Raw genomic sequence first — 10,923 nt, 5'->3', positions numbered from 1 at the left:
CCGGAAACCTCGGTCTTTCAATACACAAATTTTTAAAAACTAAATTTGGGGCATTGTTTAATGGTGTTGGCCCTCGGTTTAATGGTGATGGTTTGTTTGAGACTAGAATGCCTTTGCCTGGTTTCATTAATGAGATATATCTCGGTTCAAATCATTTACAAAGTGATGTACTCGAACATTATAGAATCAAATTTCTATTTTCCTAAATAAACCCGGGAAACCTCGGTCTTCCGATATACAAAGGAAGATTACTAAATTTGGCACATGGTTTAATGGTGTTGGCACTCGGTTTAATGGTGATAGTTTGTTTGAGACTAGAATGCCTTTGCCTGGTTTCATTAATGAGATATATCTCGGTTCAAATCATTTACAAAGTGATGTACTCGAACATTATAGTATTAAATTTCTATTTTCCTAAATAAACCCGGGAAACCTCGGTCTTCCGATATACAAAGGAAGATTACTAAATTTGGCACATGGTTTAATGGTGTTGGCACTCGGTTTAATGGTGATGGTTTGTTTGAGACTAGAATGCCTTTGCCTGGTTTCATTAATGAGATATATCTCGGTTCAAATTATTTACAAAGTGATGTATTCAACGTCTTTGGATGTACTCGAACATTATAGTATCAAATTTCTATTTTCGTAAATAAACCCGGGAAACCTCGGTCTTCCGATATACAAAGGAAGATTACTAAATTTGGCACATGGTTTAATGGTGTTGGCACTCGGTTTAATGGTGATAGTTTGTTTGAGACTAGAATGCCTTTGCCTGGTTTTATTAATGAGATATATCTCGGAACAAATCATAAAACGTCTTTGGATGTACTCGAACATTATAGTATCAAATTTCTATTTTCCTAAATAAACCCGGGAAACCTCGGTCTTCCGATATACAAAGGAAGATTACTAAATTTGGCGCATGGTTTAATGGTGTTGGCACTCGGTTTAATGGTGTTGGTTTGTTTGAGACTTTATAGCCTTAAAATGGTTTCATTAATGAGATATATATCGGATCAAATCATACTGAGTGATGTTATCAAACAACCTACCCTTAATTTTAATTTTCCTAAATAAACCCGGTAAAAACCTCGGTATTTCGATACCCAAAAGAAGATCACTTAATTTGGGGGCATGGTTCAATGGTGCTGACACTCGGTTTAATGGTGTAGGTATGTTTGACTATATAGCCTTTAAATAGTTTCATTAATGAGCTATATTATCGAATCAAATCATACTGAGTGATGTTATCGAGCAATTTACCAGTATAAAAATACATGAAACGCCTTTTGTTTTACTAAATATTGTGGCTGTCAACTATCGAACTGTACATGCAAGTAATATTTGGTAGGTGGGTATAGGCCTATAGGTATAATATAAGAACTGCATTGAACTGCTGGGTGCACATGTTTTCTTTCTTTTCATTTTTCTACAAATCATCTTTTTAAAAGTTCCTTAGTATTAAGCCACAAAAGAATAAACTATTATGAAAAAAATTAACTATATGTTATTACAAAACTAGCTAGATGAGGGAGTGTAGTTGCTTTCAATTCTCTGTTCGTACTTGGCTTCACGGAGTAATTCGTCCTTTATAGTGATTCTCTTCATTCCGGAGCAACGTACATGTACTAATGCTTACGAACGTACTCGTGTACTAGTACATGTGTATAGAGTACGCACGCCGCACGTCTGTGACGTAGGGACTAATGAATATTCATGACTCCACTAAAGCTCGTGCCAATATATGCTACCCTCACTGACCCACTGCATTGTGGCTCAAGGCTATGCATGGGCGCGGCACACAGAAGATTTTTTTTCTGTTGGGGACTGGGGGGGGGGGGGAATTCAATGAATTTAATATTGCAAATTTATTGCATTTTCTTTGTTTGTTTTGTATTTGTGGGAATATTTTTTTTTTTACCCCAATTTATGGAAAAAAATTGACAATGATTTATTCCTAATTGATCTAGATAATATACATTCTCAGATTTTATTTTATTTGCCAGTGTTTGTTTTGCGTGACTGCTAAAGCATGTGTATGCTACTATGCTTATCAACTAGAGGACCTACGCCCTTAAGTCAAATGACAGTAATGAGGATTAATGCCCCACAAAAGGGCACTAATTTAGCACAGCCTCACATTTACGAGGCCATATTGCTTTGCCACTGAACCACGGACCGTATACGCAGCGGGGCTAGGGAAGGGGGCCGAAAGGACCTTGCCTCCCTCCCCCCCCCAGCAAACCTAAAAGAGAGAGAAGGAAGGGAGGAAAAGGGAAAGAGGAGAGAAAAGGAAAGATCGGGGGGGGGGGGAGGGGGGCACTGGCGTACTGATCGGGAAGGGGGCTCCGGGGAAATAACATTTAAACGTGGTTTATTTCTAATTCCATAACGGTGGTTTATAATTATACACATAATGTTGAAATGACATAATTTTCAGAGAATTTTGGTCATTTTTGAGTAAATTATACTTTTTTTATGCGTTTGTTGTAAAATGACAAATTCCTAAATTTACAGCCAGGCAAGAAGCTTCTTGAGATGCCTACATGTTAGGGCCCGCGAAACGGCGGGAATCGGAAGCCTCCAGCTCCCCCCCCCCCACACTTTTTTGAAAAAGTATATTAAAGAGAAATAGAAAGAAAGAGAGCAAGAAAGAAAAAATAGTTAACTACCAGTGTCACAACAAAATAAGGTATCAAAAAATGCTCATCTGACCGTAATTAAACACCTAAAACCCCTGAGCTTTCGGGGGCTCTGCCCCCTGGACCCCGCTTAGGGCCCCAAGGCGCACCCCTGGATGCTAATCTGACGTTAACTGAATGTCAAAATCCCTGAGATTCTGGGTGCTCCGCCCGCTGGACCTCACGCCAATCAGTGTCCTGCCAGTGTCACAAAGGTATAAAAATTATGTTCATCTGACCGTAGTCAAATGCCTAAAACCCCTGAGATTCCGGGGCGAACAAGGTATCAAAATATGTTCATCTGACCGCAGGCGCGTAGCCAGGGTGGCGGTGGGGGCACCCACCCCCCCCAAAAAAAAAAAAAACGCAGGCCAAAAAAAGAGAAAGGAGAGAAAAGGAAGAAGAAATAGGAAGAAAAAGGAGCAGACAAAAAACATTTTTGAAATTCAGACAAGGATTAAGAGTCGAGAACGGTACAACGAATCGTCTTCTTTCTCTAATAATCTAATTAAACGTCAAAGTTTCCGCGCTTTGCGGAGGAGGAAGGGGGGAATCGCCCCTTCCTGCACCCCCCCCCCCCATTACGCCAATGCTGGTTACCATTACGTACCAATATTTGGCTCGCATAATTTCAAATTTGCCCCCCCCCCCCCTAAGAAATCCTGGATCCACGCTTGGGTAATTTCACTAATGCCCGTGTGTCCGCGCCGTTTGTCCTACCAGTTTCGTTTGTCCGTCGGACATAATATGCGGGTTTTCTGCTCGCACGGATCGTCCGAGGGACGATCCGTGCGGATTGCTATCCGCGCAGTCTGTCCCCCCATTGTTTTACGTGTATATTTGATAAAAGGAAGAAACTCGGCAAATCAATGTATTTAGACCCATTGTAAATCATGTGGTTGGCATTTTTTCTAGAAATTACATAATAATAACTCTCTACAATATTTTAAAGCAAATGGGCCAGTCCTTTTGAAAGTAGAAGTGAATATTTTCTTTAAAACATTTATTCTATGAAGGCATACTCGTGATATTGGCCCCACAATTACTGTTGTAATCGATTGTACGTGGCTTCGTACTTACGGTCAGATGAGCATATTTTAATGCCATAATTCATGACACTGGCAGGTCACTAATTGGCGTATGGTCCAAGGGGCGGAGCCCCCGGAAGCGCAGGGGTTTTAGGCATTACAATTAAGGTCAGATTAACATCCAGGGGCCAGCCTTAGGGCCCAAGATGGGGTCCAGGGGGGCAGAGCCCCCGGAATTAGCTCAGGGGTATGGGCATTTAATTACGGTTACATGAGCATACTTTCTTTTCTATTTCTTTCTATTTAATTCTCTTTAATATACTTTTTCAAAAGTGTGGGGGTGGGAGGGGGGGGGGGCTTGAGCCCCCAAGCCCGGCGTTCCGCGGGACCTGACATGTCGGCCTCTAAATAGTAAATAAGCACATTTCTTGCCTGACTGTAAATTGCGATATATGTCATTCTCCAACAAACGCATAAAAAGTATAATTTACTAAAAAGCGAGGAAAAATCCCGGAAAATTGCTATTTCAGCAACATCAGTTCTGAATATCACTGGTATCAAATTAGAAAAAAAAAAATCACTTTTAAAGTTTATATTGGTGGGGGGGGGGGGGGTAGGAACTGGCTGAATACTTACACCTATGGTGTCGAGGGGCTCTTTCTTCATTTTTTTGTTCGGTAATAAATAAGGTTAGTTGTGTGGGTGTCACTCAGGCGCGGAAAGGAAAGGAAGGAAAAAAGAAAGGAAAGGAAAAAGTAAAGAAAAAAGGGCTAAAAACACGAGTTAGAAGTAAACCCATCAGGGCACTCACTTATCCGTATCAGGAGGAAAAATACACGAGGGCTCGGGGTGAATTAGCCCCCGAAATGCCAAAAAGAGCCCCCGAAAGTCATAAAAGTAACCCCCGAAATGTTTAAAGTATTTTTTCTCTGATCCGTATATAGGAAAAGGCCCTGGGGCAGCTAGCCATACTCCGATATTTGGGTCGTTTTCCGATCAGAACTAGCCATAACTATCATTCCAGGATTTTTTGTTTCAGAACCTAAAACAAAGTTACCCAATCCGTTTAAGTTTAAAAAATAGACTTCATTGAACTGTAATTAGGCTTAGGAACCGGGGGGAAGGGGATTGGGGGGCGCAGCCCCCCCCCCAAAAAAAAAATTATTGGGGGGGGGGGGGGGAGGCTCAGAGATCATTGAGCCCCCCCCCCCCCCAATATTTTTGGCGGGGCTTATAGATATCATTAATTGAGCCCCCCCCCCCAATCTTTTGGTGGGGCTTAGATATCATTGAGTTCTTAGGGGCTAAGATACCATTGAGCCCCCAATATTTTAAGTGGGGCTCAGATATCATTGAGCCGCCCCCGAGACTTATTGCGGAGCTCGGATATCATGAACCCCCTCCTCCCCAATGATTATATTCTAGGCATGAAACTCATGTATACCTATAATCTACAGACGTACCATTCAAATATAAACATTTTATAAATATTTATTTAGGGAGGAGAGAGGGGGCTCAGACATCGGATCTCGCATATCATTGACCCAAAAAATATATTTGGTAGATCTCGGATATCATTTAAACCCCCAAATATTTTGGAGGGACTCTGATATCATTGAGTCCCCCCCCCCATATGTTGGTGGGGCTCAGATATCATAAGCCCCCCCCCCTCAAGTGTTTTTGGTGGGGCTCGGATAACATCACGGAGCCCCCCGATATTTTTTTGAGGGGCCCGGATATCATTGAGCCCCCTCCCCAATATTTTGTTCGTGCTGATGAGTTGAGGGAAGTGTATGCCGGAGATATTGACTTTGTAGCATTAACTCGGCAGCTAACAAGCCTCCAAGACGTGTGCGACGATGAGAGTAAACCTATCAAATATACATTAAAACAATCTGTGAGATTTTCAACAACAGTCCAATCTATAAGAGATCATTCTCAGAGGTGCACATCCTTCTTCTCATTTACCTTACAATCCCGGTTACAACGGCAACTTGCGAGAGAACATTCTCTGTCTTGAAACGGATCAAAACTTCTCTGATAAGTACAATGACCTAAAGAAATCTCAACCAAAACTTAATATTACACATATATAAATCTCGTAAAGATAAACTGAACTTGAAAACTATTGCCCAAACTTTGTTTCCAGGAACACAACAAGACAAAACTTCTTTGGCACATTTGTCTGAGGCTGCATGAAAAGAAGAAAAGTCTGAATTTTTTCGCCGCGATAACATAGACGAGGAACAAAGAATTTATTTTCAGGTGCAAATTAAAGACAAAGAAGGATCTCAGAATTATATTTTTGGGTGGTGCCACATTTCCGTTTTTAAATGTGTCCGATTATAGGCATGTGTGACAATAAAAGTTTTGGTTTTCACGTTCCTGGGGTATTATTTTTTCCAAAGGTGTTAAATGTGTGTTTTGTCATACTTAATAAAATAAACTGAATATCTTATAATTCAACGATTTCTTCAAGTAGGCCTACTTTTATTAATTTCTTCAACTGCTTAAAAGTAAGGCTACAAATGCTTTGTTATTGTAGAGCTGTAGTGTGAACAGGCTACTTAGTAATTCACATTTATAGATTGGTGCACATCATTATGCTTGATCATCCTCTCCTATCTGTTTGTTTTCATTCCTCTGTTAGTCATCCTTTATTTGCTACCTATGATATTTGAATATTCATTATTTCCTTTTATTATATAAATGATCATGTAAATCACTATATGCAAAATAAACCCTGGAGGTTTAAAGTTGTAAAGCCCATGGCAGTTCAACACACGCAATCATGAAATAAAGGTGTCTTCATCGAAGTGTCTCTGTAAGTTTAGAACCACGCCCTGTGCCTACCCGCTCAGGCCACTCTACATTCAGGGGCGTCGCTAAAGGGGGGGGGGGGGGGGGTGGGGTTGAAGTCGGTGGTATTTTTTATGTCGGTCGGCCAGCAAATTGTTCCCCTTAGAACTGTGACTTTTTATCGGACAAAGAAACAATTTTTGAAAATTCAGACAATGATTTAGAGTCGGTTCAATGAATCGTCTTTTTTTTCTAATAATTTAATGGAACGTCGAAGCTCCCGCGCTTCGCGCGAGAGGGGGAGAAACTGAATTCGGACAATTATGATTAAGAATAGAGAACGGTATACAACAAATTGTCTTCTTTCTATAATAATTTAATAAAACGTCTAAGCCTCCGCGCTTCGTGTGGGATGGGGAAACTAAATTCAGACAAGGATTAAGAGTCGAGAACGGTACAATAAATCGTCTTCTTTTCATAATAATTTAATGGAACGTCTAAGCTACTGCGCTTCGCGCGGGATGCCTTTCACCCATCCCCTCCCCCACCTAGGGAGCGCTTTGCGCACTCTTTAAGTGATTCGCTTGCTTAATACCGCCCCTCCCTGAAATAAGATCCTAGCTACGCGCCTGCATTAAAATATATAGCTATGATGCTTACTAAGTTGACGAAATAATTTAGCCTTTGGCCCCGGGTTTATAGGGTTAAATTTGTAGATATTTGAACATTTAATTTTGTCGGTAATTAATTGGTGGCTTGTTTTGTCGGGAATCGTTGACCTCTATCCCCCCCCCCCCCCAACTAAAGAAGGACTAGCGACGCCACTGACGACACATCAGGCCTATACTTGCGTTTTGTGAGAGGCTCAAGTATCCGGGCCAGCTATTTATAGTTGAGTAAGTTTTGAAGAAAAACAAAAACGAGTACTCGCTCTCCAATCGTATTGGTTATTGGGGAATTTCGAATGTCATCAAATATGTTTTTTTCCTTTTAACATAATAATTGTTTTGCGACTCAATTCAGGCCTGACTAAATATAAACTTTTTCGTAAGGCAACAGACAAGTAATTTAGTCATATACCTGATTAACATTTGAAGATTTCCTACACTAGTGCCTGGCCGTGCGTGTTCCATATTTGAACACTAAGTTGCACCTGAAATTGCAACATGTGCATTATAAGCTCCAAACGCTTTCTTTCATACAAATACACCAACAAAAAATCCCCAAAGCTTGAATGCATGCTATTTCACAAGATGTAATTAAACAATATGAATTATATTAATGATACACTGACATGTACATGCAAATGCATGATAATTTTTGCGCTTCTTGCTCCCAGCAAGATAGTTTCCTCCTACATTTAATTTTGTTGCTGTTATGAGTTTATGAGTTTATATTCATATTTTTGTTATCAAACAGGAATAAATAAATGAATATATTAATACCTTTGTACAATGATAATTGTAAAATGATGATAGAAGAACCAATAAAAATTGCAACTGATCTTCCCTAATTCCTTTTCTTTTCTTCCTCTTTGTTTTCTGTCCCTTTCTCTCCTCTTTCCCTTTCACTTCCCTTACTTCTCTCTCTCTCTCTCTCTCTCTCTCTCATTTAAGTTTGCTGAGGGTGGCAGGGGTCCTTCGCCCCCTCCCCCCGATCCACGCGATTTTGATGGGATTAATCGCAACTGATCTCTGCTTCTTTTCACCCTTTTCTTTTCTTCTTCCTCTTTTGTGTTTCATTTTAGCTCTCCTCTTTCCCTTTCCCTTTTTTTTCTCTTTTTTTTTTTTTTTTGACGGGGAGGGGGTGGGGTAGTCGGGGAGGGGGCAGAGGCAAAGGCCTTTCTCCGCGATCCACATCTTGATTGCAGAAAAATTGCAACTGATATTCCTTCTTTTCTTTTCCTCTTTTGTTTCTTTCCCTTTCCTTCCTTCTCTCTTGTTTTGCGCGGGGGGGGGGGGGACAAAAGCATGGGCCCTTCCGGCCCCCAATCTCCTTCTTTTCGCTTTTTTCTTTTCTTCTTCTTTTTCTCTTATTTCCCTTTCCCTTCTTTTCCTTCCTTCTCTTTCTCTCTTTGCTAAGGGGGGGGGGGGGGGAGGGGTACAAATCGGGACAAATTGCAACTGATCTCCCCTACCTTTCTTCTTCCTCTTTTTCCCCCCTTTCCCTTCCCTTACTTCTCTCTCTCTCTCTCACACATTTAAGTTTGCTGAGGGAGGCAGGGGCCTTTCGCCCCCTCCCCCCGATCCACACGATTTTGGTGGGATTAATCGCAACTGATCTCTGCTTCTTTTTACCCTTTTCTTTTCTTCTTCCTCTTTTGTGTTCCATTTTAGCTCTCCTCTTTCCCAACTGATATCCCTTCTTTTCTTTTCTTCTTTTGTTTCTTACCCATTCCTTCCTTCTCTCTTGTTTTGCGGGGGGGGGGGGGGGGGGTGAGGCAACAGCATGGGCGCCAAGGCCCTTCCGCCCCCCGATCTCCTTCTTTTCCCCTTTTTCTTTTCTTCTTCCTTTCCTCTTCTCTCTTCTTTCCCTTTCCCTTCTTTTCCTTCCTTCTCTCTCTCTCTTTTTGTTTGCCAGGGGAGGGCAGGCGAAGGCCTTTCGCTCCCGATCCACACCGCGTGGTGGGAAAAAAAATCACAATTGATCTCCCGTACCTTTCTTTTCTTTCCCTTTCCCTTCTCTTCCTTTCTCTCTCTTTTAAGTTTGCTGTAGAAGGGGGGGGGGGGGACAAGGGCCATTTGCCCCCCCCCGATCCCCAACTTGTTGGCGGGAAAACTGCAACTGATATCCCCCTTCTTTTCTTTCTTTCCCTTTATCTCCTCTTTTCCCTTTTTTCTTTCCCTTCTCTTCCATCTCTCTTTCTTTTTGCTTGGCGGGGGGGGGGGGGGGGGCAACAGCCTGGGAAGCAAAGCCCTTTCGGCGGCTCCCCGATCTCCTTCTTTCCCCTTTTCTTTTCTTCTTCCTTTCCCTTTGTCTCTTCTTTCCCTTTCCCTTATTTTTCCTTCCTTCTTTCTCTCTCTCTCTCTCTCTCTCTCTCTCTATCTCTCTTTTGCTGAGGGGAGGGGGGAGGGGGTGGCGAAGGCCTTTCGCCCCCGATCTCCTTCTTTTCCCCCTATTCTTTTCTTCTTCCTCTTCTTCCTTTCCCTTACTCTCCGCTTTACCTTCTCTCTCTCTCTGACTCTCTCTCTCTAGCTCTCTCTCTCTCTCTCTCTCTCTCTTCATTTTTTTGTTAGCGGTTTGGGGTCAAGACCCTCTCGCCCCGCCCCCCCCCCCTCCCCCATGGACCCGCGCCGGGAAGACCTGTAGTGTGGTCCCTAGCTAGCTGGCAAAGCTGAATATGGGTTATCCAGTCGTTTCATTCATTAAGTATAATTATACTTGTATTAGTGGGGGCTGTTAGGGATATTTTGGTGCAGATTCTTCTAAAAGCGCCAAATTTGCCCCAGAGGTAGATTATACCATATTATATACCTCACTTAAGAAATCCAGCCATCTGATTGGTCGAATTGCATTCATAAACTTCAACTGTTCCTGTAAAATTCCCGGTAACCATGCTTAAAACATTTCAATATTTTTAATAACCATGGTTATTAAAAAAATAGGTCAGTCTCCATGGTTACCCCATAGGTTTACATGTTAAAAAATGGTTTGAGCGATGGAGGATACCATACGTGTGCGAAAAATTGGTCGGCAATTTCAATACAATTGAATCTCGATCGATCTTACCGACAATTTTATCTTGCATTGTTGACATGAAGACGAAAATTAACTCTCAAAAACAAAAAAAACTAGACTTTAATTCGTCACTTAGACGAATTAGGTGATACGTATGATAATGGTTTACATAACGAATAATGCATTACACGATATATTATTTTGCTTCTCCCATTCATATGCTTCTCCCATTATGATCTATTCATATGTCAAGATTAAATTGTGTCTCCTTGATCATCATGGATCTAGGGAAGATAGATTGAAACAATATATGACCTTTGACCCTGTGCAGTAACCAGATACACATTTGACTCTAATTTACATCATGAAGAACACCTTTTGACGATTTTATCTTATTCAAAGAAATGAAAATGTAATTGATAAATGATTAGCATCATTATGATAATGATGATCGTGATGATCATGATCATGATCATGAGCGCGATCATGACATCTTATTGAAAAAAATGAGGGTTGATTTAGATAGCATATAATCTCAGCTACAACATACTAAAAAATCAACAAAATCCAAGCCGAAATAACGGCGATATTGCTCGCAAAAGACAGGAATGTAGACTCCAGATTTGAGAAAAAGTCATTTCCCATAGGGATTACACGCAAAAAGTAATGGATTAAGTGAAAATAGGGTAATAATAAAGTAAAAAGGGTTATTTATGACATTATTTGTGAATCTACGT

Source organism: Strongylocentrotus purpuratus, unplaced genomic scaffold (assembly GCF_000002235.5).
Source record: "Strongylocentrotus purpuratus isolate Spur 01 unplaced genomic scaffold, Spur_5.0 spur5_scaffold_15, whole genome shotgun sequence".
In the NCBI taxonomy this organism is placed as follows: Eukaryota; Metazoa; Echinodermata; class Echinoidea; order Camarodonta; family Strongylocentrotidae; genus Strongylocentrotus; species Strongylocentrotus purpuratus.
Note: the sequence above shows the minus strand (reverse complement) of the source record.